The sequence below is a fragment of the Coturnix japonica genome, chromosome 1 (genome assembly GCF_001577835.2).
Source record: "Coturnix japonica isolate 7356 chromosome 1, Coturnix japonica 2.1, whole genome shotgun sequence".
Taxonomy (NCBI): Eukaryota; Metazoa; Chordata; class Aves; order Galliformes; family Phasianidae; genus Coturnix; species Coturnix japonica.
In genome coordinates this window covers 107,755,507-107,774,673 of record NC_029516.1, presented here as the reverse complement: position 1 = coordinate 107,774,673, position 19,167 = coordinate 107,755,507, and the positions used below count along the sequence as shown (strand labels likewise).

At 36.9% G+C, this 19,167-nt stretch overlaps 1 protein-coding gene and 1 long non-coding RNA gene across 2 annotated transcripts in view; one reads left to right on the top strand and one right to left on the bottom strand.

Moving 5' to 3' along the window:
* Positions 1-19,167, bottom strand: part of POLA1 (DNA polymerase alpha 1, catalytic subunit) — a 183,025-nt gene that overhangs the window by 73,849 nt on the left and 90,009 nt on the right.
* Positions 3,243-3,831, top strand: LOC107325221. The gene is made up of 3 exons (XR_004305461.1): positions 3,243-3,335; positions 3,476-3,554; positions 3,703-3,831. It is a non-coding gene; the product is annotated as an uncharacterized LOC107325221 (long non-coding RNA).

The window sequence follows — 19,167 nt, the reverse complement described above, 5'->3', positions numbered from 1 at the left end:
ACTTATTGTTGAAGTAATAATCGAAGTAATATTATGTATTTCATTAACTAAGATTTTTTAAAAACTTATTTACTTTTAAATTGCAGGGATCTTATTGTTACAGCATAAGCTTTTACAAAGACTACAGGAAGCCAGATTAAAATCAAGTATTTCAGAAATATGCTACAAACAGAGGAATAATTCAGCTTACGAAAAAAATAAAATCACCTGAAACAGTGTAATGCACGTTACTACAGAGACTTAAAAATAAATTTACTACATACTACCAATGCACGAGTTCTGAACTGAGGAATTTATCATGCTACAGTGAACTGACTGAATGGTTGAGACCTTAGTTTTCATGATACCATTAATATAAACAACTTATATCACTACACAGGCCAAATCCTGCCATCAGACGTAAGCACATGGTTCCTATAACGTTAGCATCCTTCAGTAATGAATGTTCTCCGTATGTTCACGCAAAGAGTACATGAAAAATACATTAAGCTGCAAAAAGCATGCAATCAGAAGCCAGTGTAATCCTCATTTCAATTCCCTGTACATACAAATCATGTGTCAACTTACAGTTAAGGACCACATCTTTATTTTAATTCTCATTAAAGGTCTGAATTGCTATTAGGATGAAACAGGCTTGCAATCCCTGCATACTGCAGACATGGAGACTACATGGTAAAACTATTTTAAAAGTAATAAATAAAACTTAATCCTGACCCAGAAAGCTGAAAAGTACTTCTGTCTCTGTTACAGAGATCCTCTGTGCTGCTGGCCTACTCACTACAACTTTATTGGGAGAACTCACAAGCAACAGTCACCCGAAAAATCAGGCTGGTTTTGGTGAAATGTGAAGGTCTACACTGCTGAAGGTTGAGTATACCCAACTGCCACCTTAAAGCCATGCTCTGCACAATGCTATGTGCTCTGAAAAATCTGGTCCTTTGCATTATGGACCAGGTACCCACAATTTCAAGTACTTCTCATGTATTCACTCCATTTCTCTGAGAACTAAAAATAATTGTCCTCTCACTCTATGAGAACCATTTTGTACTACAGCGGAGCATGCCACACAGGGAACTCCTTGAGAAAAATAAATAATTCTAGGCAAAGTCACAAGGAGCGCATGCAGTATGCAATGGAGACAAACCATTCCCACCTGCCTGCTCACCTGATGAGTGCCGTCCAGCCCGCAGGATGGCAGGTTAGCTACTGAAAATAAAAATGGGGTAATTGCAGATGCAAGTGACTTGGGATAAAGTTAAGCAAGCAGCATTAAATACCGTATTTCTCAATTTTCAAAAGTCCAACTCTTTAAAGTCAAGATCTTTCTTCTATTTTAATTTATTTTTAAAAGTCCACCTTTCTGCCCATCCTTCTCCAAAATAAGGTTTAAGGGAATGCACAGATTTTAATGCTTGAACTGAAGGGAGTAACCCATAACAACAGCAAATCTCCTCCTTCTCTGTAAGCCACATATTTTGCCCAGCATTTGTCAATAGCAGAGGCAGGCAACTTAAGATTTTTCTTTTACAGGTATCACACTCAAATATAATTGCTTTTCCTGTCCAAATTTTCACTGGTCTATCTTCATCCATCTTTGTACTATTTCAAGCCTCCTTGCCCAATTAAGTGCTTGCCTCATGGAATACCAGTCTGAATAGTCTAATTTAGGCAAGTCTGCTGAATTCTGCTTCTTTGCTTTTCATTTCCACTACATCCACCAAGTTCCACTTGAACTCTCTTGTGCCAATTCCAGTCTCTTTGCTCACCTATAGCCAATCTTTCAATCGTATTTCACATCACAGAACGCCTTGAGTTGGAATGTACTTCAAAGCCCATCCAGTTCCACTGCCCCCTTCTGTGGGCAGTGCTGCCCCCCACCAGCTCAGGCTGCCCAGAACATCCAACTCAGCCTTGAGCGCCTCCAGGGATGGTTGCCAGTATCTAACAACCCTCTGAGAACTTGCTTCCACCACCTTATTTTTAATTTTTAATTCTTTTTATTTTTTAAAAGACATACCTAGCTCTGCTCCATCTGCATCTGAAGGCAGCTATTTCTTTTTCTTTCCTATTTCTGCAAAATGTATTGATGTCCTTAGACAGACACTCATGTTCTGACCAAGGGCCTAAAACCCATTCCTAAAACCCAGAATTCTGACAAGGAATTTTGCTGAACCTGAACATTTGCAAGGACCTGCTGATAAAATAACATATTAAATGCTTTTCTTCAAAGCTTGTAAATTTAAATAATTTAGATGGATTTCTACATGGACAGCAAAAGAAATGAAGAATGAAAATATACATTCTTTCAATCAAGCCATACAAATTGCATTTCAGGAATGGCAAAGACATCTGAACAACAGTAATACTGCTTTAGTGCACTATCATGCAATAAGCAAGTGATTATAATTAAAGCGTTTTCATGTGTGTGACCTACACATAAATTACACTAGACATTCCCCTTTCCCACTCCTCCTCAGGTGACCACAACACTGCATAAACATAGTTGTTTGCTGGTGCTCATTAGGCAAATTCATATATCAGCATGCACACGTTTCAACTGCAACTTCTGGTTTTGTAATGCTTTAAAATAATTAAATATACCCAAAGTATTCTTTATTCTGAGCTAGAACCCATATACTACCCCTACTTAACTCCATTCTAAATGTTTCCATTCTCTTCCCATTTCTGTTACTCAATTAAACACAAGCAAGACACCCCAGAGTCTCAAAACTTCTGGGACCATTAGGCTTCTACCTTAGCCTCCCTTCAGCTATCCAATTATTTTTATAACTATGTAGGTCACTTCAAAAGTAATGCCTCAAATTTATCTCCATGGAAACTACTACAGAAACAAAGAACACAACAACACTATTTGATAGAGCAAATTCTCAGCTACAAAACACTATTTTTCAAGTCACAACCATGAGCTATGCATTTCCAACAGTAACAAATAAGTATCTGCATGCCACGCTCATAAAAATCTGCACTGCAGAAGTGATCCACTGTTGCTGTCCCCACCACTGAAAACGCACCCTCACCACTTCACTGTGCTCACATCCAGTGTTTGACCTCCATAAACATTCAGTGAATGTCAGTAGGTGCCACTTCTATCGCATGGAAGAATCCACTTCCACACCTTTTACTTCATCTACACTTCTACGCCAGACACCATTGTGTCACAATGCCCCTTTGCTGCCATCAGTCACACAGCAACAAAATAGAATGGAATACTGGTGGTTAGGTTCAACTTCTACTGCCATACCACCAACATCCGCCTCTGATTTCATAGGCCATCGTGATAAAATAGGAGGCGTTATTTTTGGAGCTACCCTTTTGTACGTTCAACATGTTCCCTCAAATCTTCCTGCAGTCCTTATAGATTTTCTGTCAAACTCTCTCTTAGTCTGGTCTATTCTTTTTGAAAAGACAGCTCTTGTTCTCTCATCTTAGACTTCATTTACCTTTCCCACTACAGTCAGACTGCATATTCACTTCATCAGGAATGACTGACTTCTTCAGCAGCACCTTGTACCCAATGCTGTACCAATCTTCATGTAAGTAGTAAACACATATTGAGAGAAAATAGCCATAAATGTCACAATGCTCAGATGCAGACCAGAGATTGTGTCAAGAGAGGCCAGTGGGAGACAGAATTTTGAAGGACAGCTTAAAGCATTTGTTATCAATAATTATGTTTTTCAGGTCAGTATTGCTGCTACTTGCTGTGAATACCAGAAAGCAGTCAAGCATCCAAACTGATCTGCCCAATTTTCAGCACAGAATGGCTGAGGTGGGAACAGACCTCTTGAGGCCACCTGACCCAACTGACCCAGCAAGGACAACCACAGCAGAGTGCCAGGCCCACATCCAGGTGGCTTTTGGAGATCTCCGGAGACCCCACAGCCTCTGGGCAGCCTGTGCCAGTGCTCCAGAAACAGCACAGAAGTGCTGCCTGGTGCTCAAAGGGAACCTACTGCTTCAGGTCCTGGCACTGGGCACCACTGGAAGGAACCCCAGAGAACTGGACCCAGGACTCCAGGTGGGTCCTCTCCAATGCTGAGGGGAAGGACCACACCTCTCCTGTCCTGCCAGCAATACTTAGCCTAATGCAGCCAAGATTACCATTAGCCTTCTTAGCATCAGGGGCACCCTGTTAACTCACGTTCAACCCGGTGTCCACCAGGACCCTTTGAGTGATGTCACAAAGGAACGACATCTCAGAAGAGCTGTCATGAATTAGTTTACAATAAAAACAAACAAAAACAAAAATCCGTTTTTCCTGAATCTTGAAGAAAACACCCATCTATCTAAGAGTAAACAACCATAATGGCATCTAAAATGTGGCAATGTTTTAAAACTTGAAAAAACAAACAAAAAAACCAATAAAATTTAACACTTGTAGCAATGTAACTTAGTAAGATTTGCCAGTGATACTAAAAACTGGTTTGAGGCTGGTATTCTGGTCTGAGAGGTTTCTTCAACCTCAATTATTCTAGACTAGCAAAAGTGAACACGTGGATTGGTAAGCTATGTAAGCTACAGTGTAACTATAAAAAAAGAACCCACCAAAAAAAACCAGGCCTGTCACAAACTCATTGAACTAAAAAAATCTCAGAACTGGGAAAAAACTTTCCTATTGCTCATACAGTGGTGACCAACACAACAAGTAAAAGAAGCAGGACACCCATTGCACAGATTTATAAATATACATTCACAAATATAGAGAGAGGAAGAATCTACTATAAGTAGCGTTTAGAACATCTCATTTAAGAAGGACAAACAGAGCAAAGCCGAAGTATCATCCTTCAAATACACTCTTCTTCATTTTTCTTTGAAAAGGTTACTTGGGAGCCTACAGTCTGACTGTGCTGCTATGCTGCTATGGTGTCACTGCTTTGAGTTTGTGATAGACATACCACACAGACATATCTCTAGGACTAGGATTTTTCAAAAATCTAAAGAGAATACTTGCTGTAAGAAATTGTGTGTCTGAAACAAACTCTGAATTACACTTTGAGAGGTAAAGAAAAAGTAAATGACAGGGAGAAAAGACTGACTACTTATCAACGGCTATTATAATCTTATTTTATTTGGGTGAGAGGGTAAGACATCAGCGCCAACCCATTATACTATTTCTTCTGTATTTTGGAAGAGTGCAGTAACAGTCTGACAGCAAATCAAGAACTGTATTTGGGTTTGTTAGCAATAAAATACAGTCCTTTAAAACTCAGAATATTCATAAAAATTAATACTTGCACTTAAATTATTTACAGAGCTAAAATTATCTATTACTTGCTGAACTTCACCTGACATTACTTGAAAAGACTGAGACTCCACCTATCTATAAAAATGCTAATTTTCCATTTAACATTTAAACAAGCTAACCAGGATGGATCTACAGAACAATTTGTATGCATCAGTCTAACACTAAATGAAGGAAAAACAACAGAAATACTGATAGAAACCTTAAGTGATTGAGCAGTTAAAGACAGGAATGTAATTAACATCAGCCAATATAATTTTACTTACAGCAATATAAACTAAATATGAAGTTCTCTCTTAGGTAAGATTACAAGTTTGGTTCAGAAATACAGATGTACTATAATTTATCATCTCTTCAATGGTGTTTGATTTACTTCCAAAGGACACTGCTGTAGAATTACTAGTGTTAATAAATACACGTAAAATGGATTAAGAGGTGCAAAGTTGAAGCATCTCAAAAAATCCGTTGTCCATGAGACACAAAGTGATGACAGTCAAATAAGCATTTGTCAATATGAGATGGAAAGGGATTCTGATGATATATCACAAGGAAAAGGTTACAGACCTACTCTTCAACATTTACATCAGTGATTAGCAGAAGAGATAAATCAATTCACATACATTCTAAGGACGACAAAAGCAGAACAGTAAATAACAACAAGCATCAGCAAACTGGTTTGGTAAACCACACTCATTCAAACTTGTTTTAGAACAGCCAAAGAAAAAACCTACACACAGGGAACAACAAACTATAGTTCATACCTATAGAATTATCAGCTGAAAAGGAGTCACGGTAGCTAAGTAATTCAGCATAAGCTCTAAAGGCACACATAAGATGTAAGGATTCAATACCAGAGATCTGTGCGTGAGTACTGAGGTGATTTTTCTTTAAAGATATTGGTGAGAATGATACCAGAGCACACAGTTCTGGTGATAAGAGTTAAAAGAAGTTGAAAGACAACAGGTACAGTGAAAAGCCATAAACAGAATTGCAAGGTGTTGAAAAAACACGCAATGGCAACAGATTTTAGGTTTACAACCTCTTATCAAAAAAGAAGAATGAAAGGCAACTTGTTCAGAATGTATAAGAACTGTATGGAAAAAAAGAGTAGGTAACACAAGATGCATGTTGAGAAAAAAGGAGCAATATGAGCCACCGGCTGGAAAAATTCTGTGGGTTGAAAACTGGCTCAGTGACTGATCCTAAAGGGTGGTAATTAGAAGAGAACCCAGAGCTTCCAGCAGACATCAAGCTGAACATGAGTTCTTGTACAGAAGAGTATCCAGGACTGCATGAAGAAGCATTGCCATCATGCTGAGCTAAGTGATCCTTTCTCTGCTCAGGAATGAAGCAGGAAGCTATAAGATCCATCTGCTAAAGTAAACAGGAGCATCAGAGCATCATTTCCATCAGATCTGATAACCTATTAAGTGTGACCAGGATAAGGTTTTGGAGGGGGTGGCATCCAAAGCTTGGACAGTTACAGTACAAGGAGCCATGAGGAAAACATTCTCAGCACAAGGAATAAGCAGGAAGAGTTAAAAATCCGTGCAAAGAGAACTACAGCTTCACAAGGACTACAGAAGTGTGGTAAGTAAGTGAATGGCATATAATGGAGTGCTGTATAGGAGATTAAAGAAGGCCAGGCTAAGGTTGGGAGGAAGAGGGAGTTGCAGTCAGTGTAAAGGAGCATCCTACGTGTGTTGTGCTTTTCTCTGGAGTCACAAGCCAATAAAGAGCTTGTGGGTAAGCTCTGTACCTCTCCTGGACTCTCTCCAGAAGTTCCCTGTCTTTCTTGAACTGAGAAGCCTAGATCTGAACACAATACTGCAGATTTGGCCTCACCAGGGTGGAGTGAAAAGGAAAAATAACCTCTCCCAACCTGCTGGCTACGCTATTTCTAACACACCACAGGATACTACTGGTCTTCTTGGAGGCATTGTTTTCAGAGCAGTACTTGTAACACCATCAGGTGTAATATGGAGCTTTGATATTTTGTTTTGCCCAGTGTATATATTTTAAACCTGCGTACTCGTTTGGTTATATTAATCGACTTTCCTTTCTGAAGTAGTTCCACCAACATTCAGAGGCATGGGGCTGCTCTGAAAGTAATGCCTCCTATTTTATTATGTTGACCCATTATGTCAGAGATGGACATGGCTGCATCAGACTCTTAAATATTCTGCTTAACCTTGAAGATGTACGCAATACATTTTGTATATTTCAGGAACATTTAAAAAATATGCTAAATTAATAGACCCCCTTAGTTACTATGGTAATAAGCACTTTGTAAAAGCACATACATATCTAAAATATGTTTTAATTCATATTGACATCAACCTATTTTCCTATGTTATAAAACATAAGAAATAACAGAAACTAGCTATTAAGCAAATTCTTAATCGAGACTTTGTGGAGACTAATACCAAATAATTTTCTATTTTGTTCTGAAGTTACTTGTTTCTAAGGCAGAAACTTCATGTAATTCACACCTGAAAAAAAAAAAAATCATATCTGGGTAGACAGCATATTAAAATATTGTGGAAAAATAAAGATAGTGGTTGTTTTATAAAACAGATGTTTATGAAGTCTGTATTACAAAAACCATTAGTCTGCATCATACAAATCTTGATCTAATTGACAAAGAATGATATAAAAGTTCCCTAAGAGTGGTACTTACAAAGTCAACACAACAACCCATAAACATTACTTACAAATTAAATAAACAAAGACATATTTTGAGAGGGAAGGATATCAGGAAATAAAAAACATAGATGTTTCAAATTTCAGACCAAATGTCTACTGCTGGACTCAGTATTTCTGACTGCTGTAACTAAATGACAAGGTGGCTCCTGCACTAGTGGATACCACTTGGGAACTAGTCCTTAATCTGGCACCAAGCTAAGTTTACCCAGTTTCCTTTCCTGCCTTTGGATGCAGAGCTTCTTTTTAAGCTAGGAATCATAATGCATTTATTCTGCAACTCTATCAAATGTTCTAAAAACAGCAGCAAAACTCAAAAAGCAGAGACTCATTCATATATATAAATTCTGAATGCTTCTTCATAGAAGATGGCACGAGTCTTAGTTCTACTGGACTCTCTAGTCTTATACTGAACTATTAAAGTTGACACTCCTATTTCAGACCATTTTATAAGACCAGAACTGCACTATAGTTTCTTAATGAAATAATTGTCTCCCTCACTTCATTTGCCTGTAGAAAATATTCAAGACCAAAATTGAGAAAGACGACAAAATCTTAATATGCAGTTTGGTAAAGTTCTAGTCAGTCTCTGAACACATTTATCTATCCAGTAAAGCTTGTGTTAATGCGATGTAAGAGTTTGGCAAATTCAACTCTAATGGAGCATAAAAGTGCTTTTGCTTGAAAGTGAGATCATTTTTAAAAATTCAAAGCATGATCACTTTTTCCTTTTTTTGCAGGAACAATCTGATACAGGCAGCAAAGCTTAAATAAACTAGAAACATTTCAAATGATCCATAAAGGATTAATAAGCACTGCAGGAAGTCCTATAGGCTCAGCGTATACGTTTTCCATCTTTTTCTCCTGCGATAGGCATGACATGAAATTCTAAGTAGAACTCAAGTTTCAAAGTCACTGAATGTTAAGGTCTGCGGCTTTGATACCAGGGTAGAGAGGGGTCACCATCTTGAAATATTTAATTTAAATATATAACAAAATATTGATTTTATTAGCATAATAAAGCCCCCAAATTATGGCCCTTCACAAAAAATTTTTTCTACTCACAAACAGACAAATGGACAAAAGCAAGGCAAAAGGGGTAGTAGTAAGCTACAGGCCACTAATATAACAAGAACAAAATGACAGCTATTATTTTGGCAGAGATAATCTATGCTGAAACACAAAACACACACGCACACAATTTCTTTCAATACAATTTTCTTGTCTTCCCACTGACTTCTATGATTACCACAGAAAGCAGGGTTCTAAACACATTTCTCAATTGAATCTTCAATCAATAACGGTAAAAATTTGAGAAGGGAGATATGGGAAAATGTATTATAGCATTAGTAAGTGTTTGCAAAACAGACCGAACTTACCAATATGCATAAAAGTTGAAAGGGAATAAAATGGAAACAAAAACACCAGTAACAATAGATCTTAAATATTTACTTTACCGAAATAAGTTAAAAATTCACTAAAACTCCAAAATCCAATGAGTAAGAAAAATTATCCCTGGCCTAGTCCAAGTGATTAAATTATGCAGCTATACTTTCTTTGTAGTATCACCGTTGTAAAAATAAGGAATAATTCTGAATTACCGAATGTCCTTTGGGATACAGGTGCATTGAAAGGTACCTTACAAATAACAAAAAATAAATGATAATTGAATTAATTTATTGGAAGCAACAAAACTAAGCTAAAAGGAGTCTACCTACGAATATCGGTCTCACATTATGAAAGAGAGATATCAGAAAACCAAGAATTAGACATCTGCAAAAACCCCAAACAATAAAACTTCTGCGATCTCAGACCAAGGTCAGCATGACCTAAACAAACTCAAATTGGTAGCAAGAATCCAGACTGACGTAGACAAGAAGACAAATAATTCATGTAAGAATTGAGAGTTCCTCTTGCTAGAAGATGGAAAAGTTCAGGCTCTACTAAGCTAGCCAGGCTGCTTACCACCCAGGTCTTTTTTGTTTTGAGCCAAGAACTACAACAGGGGAAACTATTTAGGTGATAGTTACACTTAATCTGGAGAAGTTGTTACAAGAGTGGGAAACAGAGAAAATTCAAAAATGCAAGAGATGAATTAAAAGTTATATAAGAAAATAAACATAAAAGCCAGCAAGGATAACATTGGCCATATCAGGGAGGGAGGAGAGAGGGAGGGAGGAGAGATGCGGGAATGATAAATGCTAGCTCACAGTGAGAGACTGAAGCTGAAAGGCAAAAATTATGCTAAAATAATACACTAATCAAAAGGAAAAGGGAATGAGAAGAAAGAAGCAGAAAAAAAAATTGAAAAAGTAATCATTTCTCTGTACAAAGCCAGCAGAGAGGCCTCGCTTGAAATGCTGTCTAGAATCCTGGGTGCATCACTAAAAATGGATAAAAGAAACCAATGCAAAGAACAGCAGCCAACAACAACAAAAAGCTCCACAGATAACAAAAAAGTGTGATACAATAATTTTTCCACTGGTTACAAACACGGCAGATACAGTGATATAACATTACTGCGTACTGCTCCATTCAGAGGGAGCAAAAGCATGTTGTAAAAAGCAAATATGTGTATCAAAAAGGTAAGTTTTGACTAGTTGAAAACAAGATTATATTAAATACACTCAGGCTTAGCAGAATTTGACACGTTTAATATAGTAGCAGTTTAATTACAATCATCCATAACATCAGGAACAATCCTAGTTCTTTAAGGAGCTAAGAAATAAATGCTACTATTGAATATTGAGGAAGCCAAAGAGATGAAAAGGATTTTGATAAATAGCTGTAGCCTTTGTGCATCCATAAAAAAACACAGCCTGCATCAATTTCAGTGCCCACTGTTTAGTTTTGCCACCATTATCATTGTAAAACAGAAAAACAGGAGTGCAAAAGAGTCAGCGAAAACACAAGTTGAAAAGAGAAAGACTAGAAATGCAGACAAAGAAGTATACAGATGATAAACTTGTTGGTTTGTTTACCTTTCTTTGCATTTCAAAACAGAATTTCAGTGAAGCTGAAAAGATTACAAAAATGAGAGCAGCGAACAACAGAAATATCTGGAACGGTATCGAATAGCCTTTGGATCTGCTTACCAATAAGTGCCATTCAGAAGCTGTATCTAGAGAAGACCTGCCCATTTCATACAGCTGAAAATACTCCCTGTATTAGCTGAAATGGTCAGGTACTAACTAGAACTTGCAACACCTACAGAAAATTCTACTGAAAAAAAAAAAAAAAAGCATTAAACAGAGTTCCTTGAATCAGAAGCATCCAGATAACGTCAGTCAGTACTCTAGGAAGATCTTTTTCTTGAATCAAACTCATTTGTTCATGGTTTAACACCAAATCAATCTGCATTTTTCGGCTGCGACACTCTGCCAAATAAGCATAGAAGATCAGTCTTTTTTTTCCCCCTCGACATTTAAAGCAAACATGAGTATTTGTTTCCTCGTGAGGCTTAAATCTGTTCCATTTTCACAATGTGTTCTTTTATGATTTGAGCAGTGCTAGAGAAAACAAGTGGTACTGCCAAATTATAGAGTTTTCAGTGCAAAAGTGCCGTACTTGATAACGAGAGAAAGTTTAGGCGAAACTATGCAACATACTGCACTGCAGATTGGTTTTTCTACCTGCAATCTCCTTTACCATTCTTGTCCAAGCTATCTGTTTGCTGATACAAATTCACAACCAAGAATAAGAAATACATGTGCACACACACACATATATACATACATACAATTTCCCATTTCCAGCCTTGTTTCTCACCCTGTAAATTCCTCTGTCTGACAGTATCAACTCAAACATTTACAATGGAACAAAAGAGACAAGAGAAGAGTTGCAGATAAGTTTTAAAAGGTAAAGGAATAAGGAGGAAAGTAAGGGCAACAGAGCGAAGGTGCAAAATTGGTCTACTTCATATTGAGAAGTTTCAAAGGGTAACACTGAAATAGAAGAAATGACTTGATCATCACATAGGACGACTGCAGAGCTTGTATGCTTCTAGTACTACCTGAAGAGGAAAAATGTTATCAGTCAATAAATCTGTTCATAATATTTTTACTGTAAACTTTGAAAGTATGTTCAACAGTTATGTATTATTTGTCAGAACAGTAGTGAGGATGCACGCTATCCTTCCCACTGCTCAGAAGTAATTAGTAAGCAGGTAAGGAAGGAGAAAAATGGGAGATGATGGCTTTTTTTTTTTTCTTTCCTAATAGCTGATCAACTTGGTTCTTTCATAGAACTGAAAAGGCATTAACATTAGGTGTTGAGAGTAGAAACGTGTTTTCTCAAAGGCATTATTAACAATTAATAATCATTACACAGTGGCTTGTTTACCTGACCCTGTGTAAATTTAGCTGCCTTGTAATTAGACTCATATTTTGCACATTTGTGTATTTCCATGCATAGGATTTGACTCATTCATTCATCCATTAAAATTTGCCTGACAGACATAGATGGATAATCAGGGTACAATTTGTATTTACTGGATTACAGAAAATTGCCCAAACTGTTAAGTTCAAGGAAAGCATGTTCTTATCTTTCTCTTGTGAAAGACTTAAAAGTAATTAAATATCAGAGGATGGCCCCAAGGCTCTCTGAAGAAGTAGCAAAGGTTTTATACTCTGATAGCTTTAACACGGCCTTGCACTAAAGATGGGTTAAGGAGAAGAAAAAAAAAAAAAAGGAAAACAAAATATAAGGACTGGTATCTACATTTTCCTTTAGGCAACACAACAAAACCCTCAGCAAGGAACGCTTCCCATAAAAGCTAACACCCACCCTAGTATTAATCACAGCTTCACTGAAGAAGATGCAGTTATATTTCCCCATGTCCCTTCCTTGATGTGAAATGAAGTCAGTAGAAATTAGGCAGTCTGTGGATTTTCTTCCACTTCCCAATAACCTCCTAATTTTCCAAGCAGGTGAAAAAATCATCCAACTACTTTCCTGATCAGAAAAGAAAGAGCTTAAAATTAAAACATTCATAAGCATTATTTGTAACAATGAAATACTATTACTAGACTTCATTAACCATTTTAGAATACAGTTGCCCTCACCAACTAGGCAAACTTTTTACAGGATTCTTGTGAAGAAACCAATGAACCTCATAAAGTCAAAACCTCGTAAGTCAAATGTGCTAATTGAAGGCATAACACATACACACTGTTTAACAACTTCTGTAATCCAAAGGGATCTGAAAGCTGTGTAGCTGGTATGTCAGAAAAAAATCGCTTAGTTTCTTTTTGGGAATCCATATCTCATGGTAGGCTTTTATTCTTTAGATCCAGAAGTCTAACCAAAATAATAAAGAGGTTGCAAGAAAGTGGAGCACACTCTTTAAAAAACAAAGCAGAACAAAAAAAAACCCAATAGCTATTACTATTTTGGCATCACTTTTAACATCATAAAGTATCTGAAATATCAACAAAGTAATGAAAGTGAAGGGAATGTTTTAGTAAAGCATTAAAAGATAGTCTGGTAGCTTCTCCTCTGGTGACAGGCACTTTTTTCAATCAACTGAACACAGTCATCTCTGGACTCAATTTTCTGTGACCAAATAAATTGTAATGTAGTGAGTCACTCACATAATTTTAGACGATTTATGTGTCTGCTGTTATAAGCATCGAGAAAAGAAAAGAACACTAGAAGAACCTCTTTCCTAAACTAGGAATTCTTTATTTGAGTCTTAGTAATTTTAAGTCATGTTTTAACTTCTCTCCTGACATATCTTAAGGTATTAGATGTTCAAATTAGAGCAACAAGATGAGACCAAAAACTATCTTCCAGTGTTCTCATTCTTTCACTGTCCTGCAAAGGAAATAAAAATTCAGTACTTCCCCCTTGGTCCTCATCTCTTTATAGATGGTAAACAAATGAGTCAAAACCAACATAGTTATCTCTTCCAAAAAATAAAAAAGTTAAAAGAAATCCCTGTTGCTAAAAAAAAAATCTGTCCCTCTTACAGTTATCTCATGCAATACACTTGCGTTCAGCATGTCTTTCCACTAAGACAACTCCAAGAGAACCTGAAACAACTTAGCACCAGGATAACATCTCTCCTGCACGGTAATTCCCACACTTTCTCTGTTCACTCCAGAATCCTAACCTCTTTCCAGGCTGAATCCTGTCTCACAGGCAGGAATAGTTTTGCTCTCATGTGAAAAAAATCAAACATCCTCTCCATGGAGGATCAATGTTTTGTATTATTCCAGGTGCAGCAGAAATAAGCTCATCCACACCGAAGGCATTAGTAAAGAAATTTCCATCAAATAAGGGAAAAGGAAGAATAATTAATTAATAATAATTAAATGTGCTTCTTTCTACAAAGAGCTTGTAATTGCTCATCGGTTTCCTCATTCTCACTACAGTCCCTGATGTTCCACAAATAAGTATTTGCTACAGAGTTTTCTTGTAAGACACCTGATTACTGAGTGGCATCTTGCCACTAGCCTCATGAAGCCCTTCACAAATGGACTCACCAGAAAAATGTCAAAAGTAGAAGTCTGAAGTCATTCTTGACCATTTCTTGGCTGATAATGTAGTTGTGGAAGGATTATTCTGTTTTGTCTTTTCTAATTAATTTTAAGTCCTTAAGATGCCTGGTTCACTAGATCATATAGGATTTTTAAATTATGAATTATCTATAAGGCATTTTAGTCTCTTTTACTTGATGGGTTGGGAAGGGAGCAGAGTGCCAAATACTAAAAGTACTTTATGTTTAATCAGCCAGGAAACCCTCTTGAGCACCACAACACAATTTATTCTACTCCACTGTTATTTTTTTCATTGATTGTGTTAAAACAAAACAAAATTTTAAAAAAGCTAGCAAGGTGGCCCCCAAAAAGATGTCCCATTAAAGGAACAAGAGAGTATAAATGCTGATCCTATGTTGCAAAAAGAAAGATAGAAAGCAGTAGGAGGGAGGGAAAATTTGCTTAATTGCTTCCTTTCAAAAAAGCATAAAAAACACATGCAAATAATAAAGAATGGCATGAAAAAGCATCTCCAACACTGCATGAACCACTGGAAGACATTCTAGTATTTCTTAATAGCTGTACTAATTTTATTGACTTTATTCATATCTACAAACTTATCCATAAAAAGGTACATATACAGAAATACTACCGAATTCAAATTCTAAACTCAACTTTTGTGCTTGATAGCGGTCATAAATACAAGTATCTTAGTAGCTGCTAGTTCTATTGCAAGACCTTCATCAAGAATTGCTTCAACATAAGAAAAAAATATGCATTATCAAATCACAATTATTACATTATTTATATAGTTCTCAGGAAAAAAAAAAAAAAAGTAATATTCTGAAACAGAATTCATCATTTAGTTTCTTTGTGTGTTGGGGAGCAAGGGGACTCTCCATTTTGTAACAATTCTAGCTTCCCTGTAGTACAGTCAAATGTTGCTTTGGATATTAAATTGAGAATTTATCTTAAATGGAAACAAACAACTTCGCTAAAAATTAGACATTTATGACTTGCAAATTACAGATACTAATTATTTTCAGTATATACAATTATGATATTCTCAAGAGGTATTAATTTTGGGACAGATGTGCTTTCATCATGTAATTTGGAAATTAAGTTATACTCTCACGTATGGGGAGCTCAGAAGTCTGAATTTGTGTAAGGGTAAGATTGATAGAGAGGAATTTTGTCTTGCTAATTTTCTCTCTCTCTCTCTGATGAGAGTGTGGCCAGCAATCCTCACAGCTGGGTTGCCTTGCACTCAAAGGAATGGGGGCTGACTGCAGAGTTGATGAGGATACACTTCCACTTGACTCCACCTCCTATTTTGTCCTTTCAGATAATTCTTCCAAATCCATTAAAAATTTAAACAATAATTAAGATATACCAAGATATGCACAATGTTCAATCTTTCATATCTTTGGCAGAGAGCAGAAATAAGCTCACCCACACTGAAGGCATTAGTAAAGAAATTTCCATCAAACAGGGAAAAAGGAAGAATATTGCTATGCTGACCATATTTTCATTAGGACAAAAGCTACTCATTACAAAATCTTTCTCTTCAACTCATGCATGTCTATAATCTTCAGACACAAGAAAGACAAGTGATGAAGGAAAAAAAGAACACAAGAGAAAACACCAATTAAACAAATCTCTGGGATGATGATGATGTTGAATGGGTAGGTTAATTAAAGAAAACCACCTGGAGTTCATCCTTCCTTGTTTTCCACATCTGACCTGTAGCCACCGATACAGAAAGGAAAAAGACAAGACAAAGAAGTATTCATTTCCAGCATTAAAAAACAAAACAACCAAAACCAACAACAACAACAACAAAAAACCATCTTCAATCATCAACTTTTTGCTTTTTCTTTCGTATGGGTTAAAGATAAAGATCCAAGACATTCAGAGTATCTGCTACTACTCTGAAACTGAGGGCTTTTATTTTTGGATGGAATGAGTTTCTGCAGAACCATTTATTTCTATCTTGAGATCTGTTAGAAATGTAAATTTTTGATGCCTCTCTTTGTAAGGGCATCTGCGAAGATAATGATTTTGTTCAGGAGAAAGGGAAAACAGTTACTTGCTAACTTGTGCAGAGCCTTACTTTTTATGGTCCAGTGGAAGATTTCTCCGTTCATGGCAAGCCATCTTCCAACCCAAACCATTCTGTGATTCTATGTAGAAGTTTGGTATACCTTTGGAAGACCTCAGAAACGTTTCTTTCCTACATCGGAGGATTTAAAGCCTAACAGTCACTAGGCTGAAGATACTTGGATAGCTGAAATTCTTCAAATGAAAGAAAATGAACAAGACAATAGCCTTTGTCATTTAGCTGCTGTAACAGTTTTAGCAGGACTACGGAGCTTTTCTTTTTTTTTTCCCTCGCTATGGAATGCTGCAGCTGTGGACGGATGGAAGAGAAAATAATCTGTGTGGCATGAAAAACAGGGAAGGGATGTTCATCTTTAGAAATAAAAGGGTATTTAAACCAGTGTGCCATCACAGAACACAAGGCACTACAGCACAGGCAAAGCTGACAATTGTATAGGCTCGATGCACAAAAAGTGACAGTACAAAAGCATGCTCCTATGAATAAAAATAGTGTAACTCACGTTTATAACTCAGTAAGAAATCAGTGGTAAAGTCCATCAGCGGATGCCATTTAATCAAAATGATCGGAACAGATACATAGCCAACCTGACTGCTGACCTTCAGTGACACAAAAACCTACACAGGGGAAGCTACAAGTAGATCAAAGCCTGTTTTGTACCACAATTTATTCTACCAGAATAGTGTCTGTTTGCTGATGCTTATTGCTAGTGCTCAGTCCACAGTCGGGTCTTTTTATCATGAGATCTCAAATATGGGAGCCACTGGGAAGTGACTGAGGAACTTGTTTAATTCTTTAAAAAATATTTTACTAAGAAGTAGACCAGTGACTAAAAGATAACAGAAATATTTTCTGACACATTTAACTACTCTAAACCAACAACATTGAAATAACTCATTTAACAGCTAAGAAAGAAGAAAACATAGTTGAAACTTCTGGTGTATGTGCTCTCTGCCACCTCTAATTAAAAACTAGTAAGAGCGCTTCTCCATCCAAAATTGCATTTGGGTTTAATTTAAAAGTAACAGCAATCTAAGCAGATTGAAAATGGCCACCTATGAAACTACCATAGAAAGGAGAAAGATTAACACTGATCTTTTCAAGACCAGTGATTTGTCATGAATCCCATTGTGATTTATGATTTGTTATTAAAGTAGTCTCAGAATAAGCAAAACCTACAATGCCATGTAGCATATTAACACTTCTGTCATTCCAAGGTGTTCAACAAGGATGTACTCGCTCACTCTCATTCTCAAAGTAGCTCACTCAGGCCCTTAATGTAACGTAGTTGTGGCAGATCTATGTACAGGCTGCAGAGATTCTCCCAAACTTTTACATTCTGAACTACAGAATCTCGTAACAAGTACTGCAGTTGGTACACCAGTGCTAGTTAAGTTTGTGCTCAGTTTAAAGCTAGGTAAGACAGAGTTGTAACTGTAACTGTATTACAGCAAAACATGCTTTCCAAGTGCTACCAAAATTCATCACTGCTTCTACTGTGGCAACAGATCAGTTCCAACAGAGTACCTTCAAAGTGCTTTCCATAATCCTTTGAAGACAGCAACATCTTGTTATTAGAGAAGTGATTCAATCACCCAGGCAAACATTACACACTTGGTGGCAATCACAACCATGACCATACTTACCTGTGGGCACATTTCCTGTAACATGATCTTCACATTACTGCCATTCATAAGCCTAAGCAGATGAATTATTGTGATAATAAGCCCCTACATTCCTGTGTTCTACCTACAGAGGAAATTACAAAGTTGGTTTTATTCTATTGAGGCAATCTGCATTTCTTAGAACCTGTTCCATGCCGTGGCTAAGCCATGAAGCATTTTCTCCAGTTAGCAGAGAGATGTATCTACCGTTGTTAATTCCTCTCTGGCAAGGGACCCGACTGTGGACTGAGCACTAGCAATAAGCATTAGCAAACAGACACTATTCCTTTGTAGATTTCACTCATTCTCAGTGGCTGAAATTCTGAGTTCACTGAGTCGCACTCAATTTCACTCAACCATCAGGGAGATGGATGCATGTCCATCATGGCTAGTAAAATCCAATGAAGAGAGTTAAACCTTTTGTAAAGGCGTATCGATCACTACTTTGAAACACTTCACTAAAAATCATATTGATGCTGCAAGTCTAAAACAAACAATTCCTTTACAGGGCAGAAGTTGCAGTAATAGTGAATCAATCTCACTTAATAGATACCATGAGTGCTGTGACAAATAACTGCTTACTCATCCCCAAAATGCACTATACACGGTGACCAAAGGGCTATCTTTCATTATTCAGTTAACTATAAATTACATCAGTATAGACATATAAAACACTTTCTTGTAGTAGAATACTGGCTGTGTTGGTCAATAATCAAGATGCTTCTAATTTCCTCTTGGTTAACCAAAACATGATTTTAAGTACAACCTATTTGTCAACGTTATTCAAGGAATGAATCAGAAAATACCACCGTGGAGGGGAGGAAAACATCTTGAGAATTCTTGGTGCCAGCTTCCCTTCCCTCTATTGAGTTCCCAGTAAGTTGTGCATGGAATCACATTCATCTTTTATCACTCACTCCAATTGCTTTCCATTTGTCT